The sequence below is a fragment of the Euprymna scolopes genome, chromosome 35 (genome assembly GCF_053919585.1).
Source record: "Euprymna scolopes isolate OS-2025 chromosome 35, ASM5391958v1, whole genome shotgun sequence".
NCBI lineage: Eukaryota > Metazoa > Mollusca > Cephalopoda > Sepiida > Sepiolidae > Euprymna > Euprymna scolopes.
In genome coordinates this window covers 857,295-873,810 of record NC_136516.1, presented here as the reverse complement: position 1 = coordinate 873,810, position 16,516 = coordinate 857,295, and positions in this window count along the sequence as shown.

Here is a 16,516-nt window from a genome sequence, read left to right as displayed (position 1 = left end):
AATTGGTGTGCATAGCTGTTACCCCAGGAGTAAGCTTCTTCTGAAGGCAATAGACACGAAAGCCCGCAAATAGTTTGCTGAAGACATGTCAACAAAGCCCATAGATTATTGGAACCATGTCCTATGGTCTGATGAGCCGAAATTTAATTTGTTTGGTTCCGATGGTCTTAAGTATATGTGGCGGCGACCAGGTGAGGAGTACAAAGATGTGTCATGCTTACAGTCAAGCGTGGTGGTGGGAATGTCATGGTCTGAGAATGCGTGAGTGCTGCAGATATTGAGGAATTACATTTAATTGGGGGAAACATGAACTTCAACATGTACTGTCAAATAATGCAGCAGAGCAAGATCCTCCTCCCTCCAAAAACTGGGTCGCAGAGCAGTGTTCTTGCATGATAATGACCCAAAACACACGTCCAAGACAAACACTGCTTTACTGAAGAGACTGAGGGTAAACGTGATGAACTGGCCAAGCATGTCTCCAGACTTGAACCTAATAGAAACTCTTTGAGGCATTCTCAAGCAGAACATGGAGGTGCGCAACGTCGCAAATATCTGCTAGCTCTGCGACGTCATAATTAATGAGTGAAAAGAATCCAGTGGCTACATGTGAAGCTCTGGTAAACCCCATGCCCAGGAGAGTTAAGGCAGTTTTAGATAATGATCGTGACCATCCAAAATATTGACAGTTGACAATTTGTATGTTAATATTGATAACCCATTGTGATGGGGGGTACTCACTTTTGTTGCCAGGGATTTAGCTTTTAATAGCTATATTTGGAGTTATTTCGAGGGGAAAATAAACTCTGTTATATATGCTGCAGACAGGCTACTTTTTATTGTGTCAATAAATCATTTTTTAGTGTTGTCCCATGAAGAGATATACTTAAATATTTGAAGAAATGCGAGGGGTGTACTCACGTTTGTGATACACTGTATATATATATATATATATATATATATATATATATATATATATATATATATAATGGTAATTAGCAGAATCCTGACAAAGTGCCCAATAATATTGCAGAGCAAATATATTTTTTATTGCCGTTTATCTGCTTAGTTACACCTGTTTCTGTAACCGAATTGTTTCAACGATCCAGTACCTTACTCAGACTTTACTTCTTTGTCATCAGACTTTACTTTTGATGAAGTGACTGGATCGTTGATACAATTCGATAACCGAAACATGTGTAACTAATCAAATAGAACAGTAATAAATATAGATATAACAGAGTTAATATATATATATATTCATATATATGTATATATATATATATATATATATATATATATATATGAACAAATGATTAATAAAACATGTTAAAAGACATATCGAAAAAGAGTTAAAAACATATTTAATTTTAAAAATGGAAACACAAGATAAGTGGATAGTCCTTAATCCGCGGAGTTTCGAAGAAATACTCTCCTTCTCATCAGAGGGCAGGAATTAGCAAAATGCAGGATCGGATTTTGCATATAAAGGTATTTAATGAAACTACAAGTAAGTCACAGATCTTACTTTGTTAAAAAAAAAGGGTGAGGTAAGGGGAACAGGAGGCAAAAGAAAAATGTTAAAAAGATTTCACATGAATGGATAGTCCGGTGAAGGGTAAAAATCCAAAAATGGTAAAATCCAAAACGGTCGAATTTAAAATTTCAATCCAATGTATAAATATATATATATATATATATATATATATATATATATATATATATATATATATATATATATATATATATAAAACAGAGTCAATATATATATATGTGTGTATTTATATATATACATATAAACACTATTATTATTATTATTATTATTATTATTATTATTATTATTATTATTATTATTCAGAGGAAGAAGACTGCACAATTTATAAGATAATCAATATTATGTTGTCATATTCCAAACTTTAGCACCAACAAAGGTGTAAGAGTGTTTTTTTTTTTTTATTAAAATTGATTCTTTCAGCAAAAAGCAGCAACAACAAAAAAAATAAAAATAAAAAAATGTTTTTATAATTTGTTCATCGGTAGAATTAAACAATAGAAAAAAAAATTACCTATTACCATCCAGCAACGATATTTTCTTATGTTTTTTTTTTTATTTTTATAGCTTTTCACGTTGATTTAATTTTAAAGTCAAATATTGATTTTTCTTAATATTGAATACGGTTGATTAACCAATCAAATTACTCATTTTGTTCAATTGATCACAAGATTGACTATATCAAATTATTGTATTTAAAGAAATTATTAAAATGAAAACACAAGAGCGTGTAGAAATTAAAAAGTTAACATACTTGCACGTCTTAGAATAATGTCCAATCATCATTGTTCAAATGAATAAAATAAAGCGTATCGGGTTTTCTTCAAGCAAAATCACACGACGCTTGCTGCGGGCCTGGCAGACCAAACCCAAACATGATAAAAACCCTATCCAATACAGATTATTCCCCAAATAGTTTTACTTTTAATTTAAATAAACCTTAATAATAAAAGTGAAACATCTTGAGAATATTCTGTATACGTAGGATACGTTTTTTTTATCCTGTTTGATTTTAGTATGACAGGCCCGCAGCAAGCGTCTGAAGGGTTGATTAAAGAAATCTGCCTGTCGATTGCATTAGATGGCTTTGCCACGTTAGTGCCGTCTGCAGCACGCCACCGTCAGATGAATAAAACGGTCACGGTTGTTTTAGGAGAACTATGCAGTTTTGTTTGCCGGCATATTGTTATATTGTTGTCGAAACAAAACGCGAGCATGTTTCTAGACACATCAGCACATGCTGATGAGTTATTATTTTATATTTTTTAAGCCAGATAAATGCCCCTTTTTTTTTATTTAAGTACGATTGACTACAATTCTTTCTGTATACGCTAAATAAAAAATAAATAAAACGGATACAGCTAATAATATAGCCGAGACTCAAATTTTGCCGAAACCTTACACAGTGAACTGTATTGCTTGACTCTAACATTTAATCATAACCAGAAATTGATAGTTTATATACTTAAAAAAAATGATTATGTGCGATTTTAAAGCCTTTAAACTTATTCCTGACTTTTTATATAGTATGTACATGTGTGTGTGCGTCAGTGTGTGTGTGCGTGTGTTATGTTGTGTGTGCGCGTGTGTGTGCATGTGCATCTGTGTCTGTCTGCATGTGTGCGTGTATGTGCGTGCGTGAGTGTGTTTGTGTGCGTGCGTGTGTGTGCATGAGTTCATCAGTGTGTGTTTGCGTGCGTGTGTGTGTTTGTCCGTGCACGTGTGTATGCGTATATTTGTTTTTGTATGTACGTGGTATTTTTATGTGTGTGTGTATGCGCGCGTGTGTGGGTGTTTTGTTTTGTGCGTGTTTGTTTGTGTACGCGTGTATGTGTACGTACGTGCGTGTGTATACGTGGTCGTGTGCGTGTACGTGTGCGCGCTTGTGCGTATGCGTATGTGTGTGTATGCGCGTTCGCATATGTGTGTGTGCGCGCGTGTGTGTATATGCGTAGATCTGTACGGTACAAATCCATCTAATAGTTGCGTAAACCAGACTCACTCACGGCATATTAAAATAGAACACGTATGTAAAAATACGTTTTAAAGCCAACCAACGTGAAGAATAAACAATTTAAAATAATGTATATGGATATATTTTGGCGAAGAAACTCGTCCTTATTAAGATTCTTGTTTTTCTCTTATGCCTCATGGCGGTACTACTAGGCGAGACATGTTTCTTTGCCGAAGCAAATCGATAAACATTATCCTAAATTGTTTTTTTTTTTGCGTTGGATGGCTTCCAAACGTATTTTTACATACGTGTTCTATTTGACGCAATCACTGCCATCCGTGGTTGTCGTCTCACCACTTTTTTCTTTTTTTTTTTTTGCACATAAGCCTCTGGCCGACTTTGGGTAGGATTGGAACCGCTATCTTCAGACAATTCTAATCTGGAACCGTAGAGATTAATCGTCTCTAACAACTCCGCAACGGGCCCCGAAGGTGAGAGGACAACAACTACGGATGGCAGTGATTGCTGAGAATGCAGTTTGGAGATTCGAAGTTCCTATCCGCCGCGATTACCACTTGACGATGCCAGAGGAATAGTTGGCTGAAACGTCGTGAAACAACAACTATAAAGACGAGAATAATAGTCCGCAATAAATAAATTAATAAAAATTTGTTCTAAGTTGCAATTTACGGAATTTAAATCAATATTTTTCCTTATATTTTTGCCTCATCTCTGATATTAAGATGTGTTTTTTTTTATTTGTAATGTCTTATATTAAAGTTTATCATCTGGTTGGAATATTCATATCAATAGTAATACTAATATTTGTACTTATTTTGAAGTTTACAGAATTATTCAATTTCTAAACTGAAATTGAGTTTTTTTGACTGTGTATATATATATATATATATATATATATATATATATATATATATATATATATATATATATATATATATAAAATAAAGTTTTCCTTGGATTTTACTTGTGCAAATGGAAATTCAATTAACTTTCTTGAAGTTATATATTTGGATTTTATCGTCACTGGTGTATTTATCTTCCACCAGACTATCCATTCATGTGTAATCACCTTTTTCTTCACCATATTCCCTCTGCTTCACTATTTTAATTATCAAGTAAGATCTTTGACTTACTTGTTGTTTCATCAAATACTCTTGCATGCAAAATCCGATTCCGCATTTCGCTAATTCCTACCCTCTGATGAAAAGAAGAGTATTTCTTCGAAACTCCGCGGATTAAGGACTATCCATTTATTTTAGTGTTTCCTTTTCAGATTAAATATATGTTTAACTCATTTCAAAGTGTGTTTAACAGGTTGCATTAACTCTTTGCTCGTATATATATATATATATATATATATATATATATATATATATATATATATATATATATGTATAAGGGTTCTAGACAAGACACATTTATTAGGTAGGTGCAAATATAATATCGTTTTTGACATGAAGTTGAACGTCAACAAACGACATTATGTTTACAGTGACCTTATATATATCGGCATAAGTAAATTTATTTGGCTATATAATAAAAACATCAATTAAGGGGTATTATATGCTCTATTCTTCCTCTAAGATGGGCTAGACGGGTAGGTTGCAAACAGTTCAATGCGACATTTAGTTAAGCCTCTTCACACACACACAAACACACGCACACACACACACACATATATATATGTATGTGTGTGTGTGCGCGCGCGTGTCTGTGCGTGTGTGTGTACCGAAAGATTATTATATCATTAGCTAATTCATATAAATATATACATATATATTTTTTTATATATGTTTATATACATAATCTGTTTGTTTGGAAGAGAGTTGGGTCCAGGACCGAATCCTGATGGAGGCCGGCGTTGATATTATGAGCTTCTGATTTCTTCCCATCAATGACTCCTCTCATAAATCTATTAGAAAGAAAGAATTTAATAATTGAGAGGACATTTCCAGCCATTGCATAGCTGGAAAACATGTGAAGTAGAACTTTTACCACACCCAATCAAAAGTGTTGCATCTGTAAGGAGCTATCGCTCTGGTCTTTGTCGAGAGATTCACTAATCCTGTGTGATATTACAGTTAGCACATCAGCTGTATATCTTGCAGAACGAAAACCATATTGAATGTCATTAAGTAGGTTATTGTTGCAACTTCTCTATTCATCACATATTCTAGCAACGTAATTATGACACACAGGAGACTGATTGGTCAGATGGTCGCTCTCTAGATTTTTTTAAAATGCGAGGCAGAATAATAATGTTTTCCAAGCTATTGGAAAGTATTCCTCGTTGGGGCAACATTTAAACAGATTTGTAAGTATGGGATATATCTCCCGTTGAAGTTTTGGAGCACTATGATTGGAATTCTGTTGGTACTAGTTCATTTACTGAAATTAAGGTATTTTATAAGCTCTGCAACATCACGCACAGATATTTGTCTGTCGCATATCCTATTTTTAGAGGCATGAGGAAATATGGTGGGTAGGCGGCCATGTTCGAAAAGAGTAGAATTTGCTGGACATTTTTATGATAAGCAGCAGAAAAGTTAATATTATGACATTTGTTCAATGGGCAGTAAGTGATTAACATGTGTTGTAAGTTCTATATTAGCCGTTTCATTAAATAATCAAAATTCCACCAATCTGCACCATTAAAGATGTGTGCCAAGATCACAGTGTAGTATCTGTCGTCATTGTACTCGTCACCTTTCCTGCCCTCGGTAAGTGGAGAGAGCCTTCCGTGAAAATTTAGATATCGAATAATTAATATCTTTCTAATTTGTCTTTCTGTATAATATTCTAAATGTTTTTTTTAGTGAATACAATAGTAAAACAGGCTTCTATTTAAAATTTTAATTATTTCAGTTGAAATTGAGTCCAATGTCGTTCGATACCAATTAAACAAGATTCTCCGAATTTCGCCACCCCTTAAGCTAATATTTTAAACATTTCTATAATCGAAATTATGGAATGACTTTTCATCAAACTTGATATAAGGATTCTAAACATAAGGTTTTGCAACATTGATTTTAATCTCCATAATCACGACATACGAATTTTATTCGGGAGATTAATTTTCATTTAACTGAGACAGATATTTACTTAATGTTTATTAATACGAAGCTTCCTTAAGTCTTCACAGACTACGCATACTCACTGTAAAGGTTACTGCGCGTAGGAATTTTATGGCATGAGTTGCGCAATCCACAACTACACCTCGTCTGAGTCGGTATTGCTAAATACCAGTGGTAAGTGGAGGTTCAGGACGATTGGAAACAATGCCAATACAAGCACAAAGCACATACAACGCCTAGAATTTCCAAGTTGTCACCTATCTGGTACTAGCCAGGCTTATTAATTAATAAACACCCATACACACGCAAAGATACGCATACACATATATATACACACGCGCGCACACACACACACACACAGACATATATATATATATATACATACATATATATATATATATTAAAGTAGTATCGTTCGTGTATGTGTGTGTCTACAGCTCACACAACTGGACCTTTCATGACCAAACTTGGCATGATGATGGTCCCCACCTAATGATGGTGCACACGATTTTCCAAGGTAAAGATCAAAGATCAAAGTCATAGCCTATATATTCTCCTACCGTCCACAGCACTGGACCGATCATTACCAAATCTGAGAAAATGATGGTCTCTGATCTATGGATGGGGCACACTATTTTTCATGGTTACAGAATAAGGTCTGGACTTTGCTTTACGCTCGGATACCAAGCGTTCGGCAACGTTATGCGCAAAGCGCTGTTATCTTTTCTAGTATGAGATATGAAGAAATATTTATTGATATACTGTGTTTACGTGTGCATACATATACATATATACACAAAAATATATATGTATTTATAGGCGTGAACCTATGACTATTTGATATGTCTTTACACGTTGCAAGTTTTGACACTTCCATCAAACGAACGTGTCTATCATTTTATTTCATCAATTATCCAAGACTCTTTCAACCAAAGGTCTTTGATTTGTCGACATTTTTTTTTTTTTTTTTTGTATGTGTGAGTTTTGTGCAGTTTTGCTCATTTCGCGAAGTTGGCGTTATATTTACAGGTCGTCAATTTTCGTGACTTTCCGTTCGCTATCTCACTCCGCGCATGCGTAGTGGTGATGACGAAGTCATATTCTTAACCCGAGCAAAGGTGGTGCTGTGGACGTTGACGCGACTTTTTTTTTTGCACTTTAATATTCATATTCACGTTCACTAACTGTCTGACATCTACAACCTTCCGTTGTAATTCAACATTTTATTTGAGTATTATCCATTTTACTCCCTTTCTTTCTCTCAATGTCTCTCTTCCTCTCCATCTCCATCTTTTTCTCCTTTCTCTTTTTCTTTATCTCTCTCCAAATATATATATATATATATATATTTATATATATGCACATATGCATATATACATAAACATATATACATATATACACATATATACACACATATATATATACACACACACACACATATATATAATTATTAGTAAAAATAGATTATAATATATTTTTTTTTATTATTCTGTAATAAATTAAGTTAGACTAATTATCTCCCTTGCATTCTTTAATTAAAGAAATATGACTAATTATCCCCCTTTCATTATTTAATTATACAAAAACATTATCCTCCCCTTTCTTTCGAATTTTAAATCTTGGCGTTCTTTAATCAAAAGTATGCTAACGGATATAAATTATTCCACAAGCGTTACTTTTGAACATTTATCATTTCATAAGCTGAATAGCCATAACAAGCATCTATATGAGTACTTTGACCATAGTTTCTGATTTCAAAAGGCGAAAAATTAAAAGGTAAATAGTTGTATGTATATTTTTATGTGTATATATGTATATGTATGTATATATATGTGTGTATTTATATATATATGTGTATTTATGTATATGTGTTTATGTATATATGTATATATGTGGGTGTATACATATATGTATATATATATATATATATATATATATATATATATATATATATATATATGTTTTGAGAAAAATAGAAAAACCGAATGAAATTATTAAATAATCAACGTTTCGTCCTTATTTCAGAGGACATCTTCAGGATAATTGAAATAATAAAAATGTAAGAAAAGAAAAAGTCATAGATCGTGCGAAAAAGACAGTTCTTGAATCCTACCCATGTCGGGAAGGACAAACATATGTGTGCGTATGGGAAGGTTGGGTTGTTCGATATCTATATATACACTTTTAAAAATGCGTTAAAATAAATATGTACATTTTTTTTCTTCTGTAAACTTATTCATTTTGTTGAAATATTTAAGGAAAAACGGTTTAGCCAGGATCTGTTTTGATATTTTGTTCTTTGATTATTATTTTCCCTATGCTAGGGGTTAAATGGTAGAAGCCTTTCTTTGCGTAATAGTATTAGTATTCAATATTAGTGCTGATTCTAAAAGTCTTCTTTTAGCTCTATCTATCACGTATTTAATAATTTTCGCTTGATCTAAATTAAATGAGTTATCGTGTTCTGCACAATGGCAAAAGAGTGCATTTAGGGCGTTACCATTCCTTATATCTCTTCTGTGCTCGTTAAGTCTTAATTTCAATTTTCACTGTGTTTCACCTATGTACGCTTGTTGACAGTTGTTACATGGGATGGAAGATATACCGGCCTCGGCTGTGAGGGTTTTGGGAGAGTGTTTGGTAGTTTTTAATGTCTGTTTTCACCTCTCATTTTTATTTGAACAAACCAAAATTCAAATGATAAACTAAAATTCAAATAATAAACTAAATCGAATAACAGACTAAAATTCAAATAATAAAATTAAAAAATTAAAATAATAAACTAAAATTCAAATAATAAAATTATAAAATTCAAATAATAAAATTTAAAAATTCTAATAATAAAATTAAAAAATTCAAATAATAAAATTTAAAAATTCAAATAATAAAATTTAAAAATTCAAATAATAAAATTTAAAAATTCAAATAAGAAAATTTAAAAATGTTAATAATAAAATAAAAAAATTCAAATAACAAACTAAAATTCAAATAATAAAATTTTAAAAATTCAAATAATAAAATTAAAAAAATTCAAATAAAAAAAATTCAAAAATTCAAATAACAAACTAAAATTTAAAAAATTGTAATGATGAAATTAAAAAAATTCCAATAGTAAAATTTTAAAAATTCATATAATAAAATTTAAAAAATTCCAATTATAAAATTTAAAAAATTCATATAATAAAATTTTAAAACTTCATATAATAGAATTTATAAAATTCATATAATAAAATATAAAAAATTCCAATAATAAAATTTTAAAAATTCATATAATAAAATTTTAAAACTTCATATAATAGAATTTATAAAATTCATATAATAAAATTTAAAAAATTCCAATAATAAAATTTAAAAAATTCATATAATAAAATTTTAAAAATTCAAATAATAAAATTTAAAAAATTCATATAATTCACACACAGACACGCAGGCAGACGGACAGACAATTTCATTTTTATCGATATATAGATATGCATATGTGTGTGTGCCCGCGCGCCTTAACATAAAGATTAATAGAGGTAGACAAAAGAAACGAGTTGCCTGACAGAGCAATCCAGAGAAAAAGAGAGAGTATATGAAAGAACGAGAGAGGGGGCGGAAGAGGAAGAAACACTGCTGAAATAAGGAGTCCGAAATATTTATTGGGTTGATGAGTGATGAAAAATGCATTGATTGTCCACAGATTATATATATATATATATATATATATATATATATATATATATATATTGTATGTATGTATGTATATATTGTCCACAGAAGGAGTTTTAAATCGGTTAGAACATCAATTTACCGATTTTCTTTTCGGGCAATTTATGTTCGATCTAATTGGGAATATAAATTGTAAAGTGCCTACGTAAAACACATGCAACTGAAAACAAATATATATATATATATATATATATATATATATATATATATATATATATAGCTAGCTTCACCGTTTATTTTTTAATCAACAAAAGTCTTCATGAAAGGGAAGCTGTTGAATCTATTAAAATAACGACGACAGCATACGAACAACCATCATCATTAGCATCGTCATGGTAACAATGAGTAATCTTTCGCTGATCTTTTTCTTCATAAATATAATAAACGTGTGAACCATACTAAATGTATCGTTGTGCAGTGTGTATTGTAACTTTTATTTCAAACTAACAAGCTTACCGTCGTCATCCAAGACGGCTGGCTGAGAATAATTAACAACTAGACAACAAAAAAGCGACCATCATAATCGTCTAAATCAGATTAGAATCGAACCATGTTGTGTTAAAAACAAAAAACATAAAACATGCAGTCGCAGCTGAGGTTGAACTCATTAGGCATGTTTGTAGTGTAATTCAAATCTTGTCCGTAGCTGAATACATGATGCTTCTCTAAGGCTATCAATGGTAATTTTATCGTGACGCCATCAACAAATTGGTTGCCTACCAGGCTTAAGAGTAGTCCATCTACCCTCGAGAGAAGAATAGACCCCGCCAGTTTCCCAACCTGGTATTTTACCTTGCGGTACATACAGCGCCTTGCCTTCCCAAATGGTCACTCATCTGGTACTGACCAGTCTAGATGTTGTGCTACCACGTACTCTTGACTAAACTTCACCTCTGCAGCACTGTAATTTTGAGTCAGAAAATATGTTATTGTTTGCTGAGTAGGCTTTTACGCATATACGAATGTGTGTCAATGTTTACAAGAGATTAATAGTGTCACATGTTGTGGATTTAGGGCGAGAAAGAAAGCAGCACACTAAAAATGCATAAAATAACAGTAAAACAAATGAAAACATTACACTATGTTACTTTTTTTTTTAATTGCATGTGAGAGGTTTAGCATAAAAAGATTTCTGATGGCGCACGAATGTATTATTTTTGGTTTGTTTCCCAGTTGTTTGTTTGAGGCGAAAACGACATGGGAAGGAAAATGTCTCTAAAATGTCTCGTAGAAAGGCGAAAAAATGTCTAGAAAATTGTTTTGTAATTCCTTTTTTTTTTTTTTAGAGCAACATAAACAGATGAAACGATTAGATAAAGTAATATGATTCGCATCAAATGCGATGCACAAGAAGAAAGAGAAGCGGAAAACGACAACTAAAGACTGAACTGTAAGAAGAAACAGCAGACAAACGAGGTATTACTCACACACATACACACACACATAAACACACATAAACACACACATAAACACACATACATATCGTAAATTTCGTTTCCAGTTGAAAATACAAGAAAGCAGTATTGTGTTACAAAAAATCCTATTTTGTTAAAAAAATAATTAATAGCATTTATGTTTTGGTCCCCCGACAAAAGGAGGGTTGACCAGTAAATTCACCCTTGTCCGTTCGTCTGTTCGTCCGTTCGTCTGTCCGCACTTTTCTCAATAACTACGCCTTGGAATTTTTAAAAATTTTAAACAAACATTAAACATGATATGAATAAAATGTAACATAACGGATGTCCCGAAAAAACCTCGGTGGCCCCCTTAAGGGTGCCTTTCGGGTTAAAATGCTTCAAAATGACACTTTTGTGCTTATTAAAAAAAAAATTGATGCCTTGGATTTTTATCAAACTTTCTGAAAAGTTGAAACTGATTTCTATATACTTTTGTTTGTCTATACTTCGCGATAACTCTTGGGTGTGCCCCAGGGGCTCTTTTAGGGCTAATAAAAACATTCCATTTTTGGGACTATTTTACCATATTTGTCTCAAATTTTCTTTCTATGTCTATTTAGCAGTTTTGCATGGTGCTGAACTCAAATTTATATATGTTAAAGCCTTGTGGACTTTTGCAGCTAAATGGAGGGGGGTAAATAATGGACTTAGTCCTTTTTTTTGCATGGTGTAGAACTCAAATTTACATATGTTAATGCCTGAAACTTCACGGTTTGTTCATTTTCACCAGGATTTGACGTTCCCTGGGAATTTTTGGGACTAAATGGGGGAGGGGGAACAAATGCTGGACTTTGTCATTTTGTTTATGCCTCGATCACTGTGCACTCACGGGGGCCATGCATGCTTCCCTTCTTTGCTTTGAATTTCATAAAGATTATATACTTGGCCGCTCTGGTTATAATTTTTATGGACCTATGTTATGACAAGATGCAGCGAACTATTTATTTTAATGGAAATCGCCTGAGACAAGACAGAGCAAATTTGATGTAAAAAGCTAACAAAAACGAAAGCTCAGTATTGCAAAGGCAAGAGACGTTTATTAATCCCAGTCTTGAAAAGACTAACGCTGCATGCAGAAAAAAAAAGAGAGCAGGAAGTGATTTCCACAATTTTGCAGTTCTTGGAAATAAACTACTGCAATAGAAAGCTGTATTACAGTGAGATATTTAAATAGTGAATTGATGGAGACCTCTAAATCAACGAGTCAATACTCGATATATAATCTGATAGCAGATTTGTAGAGATAAAAAGTAGCCTCGCGCGTGAGAAAGTGTTTATATCGATAGAGAGAACCGATTTAACGAGTCGAGTAGTAGAATATTCGTTCAATTTGTAGTTAAAGATATATATATATATATGTATATATATATATATATATATATATATATATATATATACATATAGCAAAAATGGTAATTAGTAAAAACCTAAAAAAAATGCTCGATACTATTGCTGAGCAAATGTCAGCCAAATCGAACCAATAGTTTCCGAGAAAATGCAGAACGGACAAATTAATGAACTTAGATAAATATGTGTGTGTGCGAATTTTACTTCATAAACAAAATGGCTATTTCCGTGTGGCGACATATATATATATATATATATATATATATATATATATATAGTAAGTTATAAAATATATAATGCGATTAAGTTACACTGAATATTCCGCGTTTCATCCATGCATGAACCTGAAGAGTCCTAGAGTAGATGAAACTCGGAATATTCAGTGTAGCTTAATCGCCATATACATTTTATAACTTACTAACTAGCTCTACCTACGTATTGAGCACTTTTGAAGTAAATACTTAAAGTTTACGCATAAATTTATACTTTCGTATATTAATTTTATGTGAGTAAATGAAGTAGTTATATATATATATATATATATATATATATATATATATATGTGTGTGTGTGTGTGTGTGTGTGTGTGTGTGTGTGTGTGTGCGTGCGGATTAAGTACTTAAAATACATTTGTAATACTAATTTATAAAAAATGATTTTTTTTTTAAATTTTGCTTAATGCAATAAACTTTCATAAATACAATTATATACATATAACAATATTACTCCCATGAAGCCGTGTTATAGTCGAAACGTTGGCTGTTCAGTGTAGATTTTTTTATGTTTATTTAATTTTCATTTATGCATGCATTTAATCGTGAAATACATTCTTCCATTGCGTCAAGGGAGATCGTCAGTTATGCACGGCCTTTATTGCATACTAGCGGAGGGTGCCTGGCGTTGCTTGGGTGTATAGGTGGTGAAGTAAAACAATAGCGGGATGCCCGTGTGTGTAGGGGTGTAGTAAGGAACCCTGGTGGTGTAAAAAAAGTGGCAGTAGGCAGGCAGGCTCGAACCCATAATGTCTCCATCGCACAAACCGAAGTCAATCCCACGGTAACGATGACTTGCTAAAATGTCAGCGAAAAATACGACCCCTCCCTGCACCAAACTGCCCAGTTTGAGATGAAGGAATTAATGTTTTTTGGACACTTTTCGATAGTTGTCGTCCAACGTGTCGGGCTTGAAAATGATACCGATTTCGTGAAGATCAGTCGCATCCGTCGAAGGTTTTGCAAGGCAAGACAATTTTCCACTTTTTTTAACGATACGTAAGCAAGCTTAAGTTAATGAGCGTGTGTAGGTTAAGATGTTGAAATTGAGTGAAAGTATATGAAATAGTTTTTTTTACAATGAAGTCACCACTTATCAAGGTCCAGAAGCCACTCGGGGGTAAGGGTTAAAGAGTGTACAGTAATCAATAGGACAATAACGTAGTAATAGCTAGACGTGCAAATTTGGTACATTGGATTAATTAAGAGGACGGCTCATCAGAAACTATTTCACGTTGGACTTTAAGACAACCATATTGTAGTCAACTGGAAAGCAGGGAAATGGAAGAGAGTTCCGCAAGCGTGCAGTGCAAAGAAAGAAGCTTTGTTCATGGAATCTACGCTTTACGTACAGATAAATAGTGGGGAAGGATTGATAGTGGTTTCAGTAAGACGAGCGTTTTTCGTGAAAGTTTGGTTATAATAGATTGGAGCTCAGATGAGCACGTGCCATGAAAATAACGATAAAGCAGAAGATGACGATAAAGCTCGCAACGTCACTTCTGTGAAGAAGAGGTTGCAACGAGGAGAAAAGGGCATCCCCTCCACTAAGCTACGAAGTCTATTTTGAACTCTGTCAAGACAGGAGTGACGTAATCAGCTACACGAAAACAAAATATTAAAACACAAAAGAATATGTCCAATCCTGAAGTTTCCAAAGACTCAGGATAATCTGTGCGTTGCTCATCATTTTTTATTCACCATTTTCTTCTTTTCGTTTCATTTACTTTTCCTTTCGTTTATTTTGATGTTATCCCTCGCCTTTGAAGAAGGCTTTTAACTTTTTCTTTAGCGAATAATTCCGCGTGTTTGGGCCGCAACATAATTATTCCTTACAAATATGTTCTTTGCGACTAAGTTCCTTGTTCGGCATAGGTTCTGAGTTGATTGTTGTTTAGTCATGTGATACCGATCGATTAACTGATGCCGATTCAAAAAAAACCTTCGCCACATTTATATTTATATGTATTCGGTTGAAACTAAGAATGTTTCCTTAAATTATTTTGCGTCCATCAACAACACAGGAGAAATCTGCAATTGGCAGTCGTCTCCGCATGAGTTGATTTGGGCGCATGGCATGCGAGTTGATATATCCTGAGATGTGCGGATTTATATTTTCCCCACTTTTTATCTATGCCTAAATCGAAACGTAGATTCCATGAACAAAGCTTCTTTCTTCTGTGGAATTCTGTTCCGTGTGCCTGCTTCCCAGCTGACTACAACCTGGATGTCTTCAAGTCCAACGTAAACAAATTCCTGATGAACCGCCCCCTTAAGTAGACACTTTTTTTTAATTCCCACACTAACGTACTGTACATGCAATAACCCTTATCCCTGATTGGCTTCCAGGCCTTGGTGATCACATTGTAAAAAAAAAATCATATCCTGAGACATGGCCGGTTTATGCCCAAAATAACTCTCTGAACGTCATTTTTGTCGCACGTGGCTTTCGTCTCTCACCTATATTAATTCATTTCACCTTCCACTTTTATTATCGCATGTTCCTTCTGTTTTAATTTCTTTTATTGTTTCTCACAACTCGTTTGTTTTAGGCAGATTGCCAAGATATTTTTATCGGGCAAAACCAATAACAATTAATGCATTTAACTTATGAATAGAAATACAATGTCGATATATTGCTAATGATATGTTTCTTTATGTTTGCGAATAAGTTGACACGCGTTATAACAATTGCTTGCATATAGAGATAACTATATCTTACAGTATATCCAGGTACACTTTTGTGTTGACTTTAAAGCCGACTTCGAAGAAGTGAATTGGTACTATGCGGCTCTCACATGAAACCCGACCAAAGATCCTAACCGTCGCCCGAAACTTTGTTTTCACCACCCAGAACACGTCCCTGCTAATCGTGCCAATCCAGCAATTCATTTTGAGGGTGATAACAATGATCCTTAGATCGATAGAGAGCATGAGTTATTTTCATGGCAAGTGCTCGACTGAGCTTCAATCTATGCCCACCTCGCCAAACTTTCACAAAAAACACTCGTCTAGCTGAAAACACTATCAATAATTCCCCCCACTCTTTATCTGTGCCTAAACCTAAACGTAGATTCCATGAACAACGCTTCTTTCTTAGAACTGCACGCCTGTGGGACTGCCTTCCG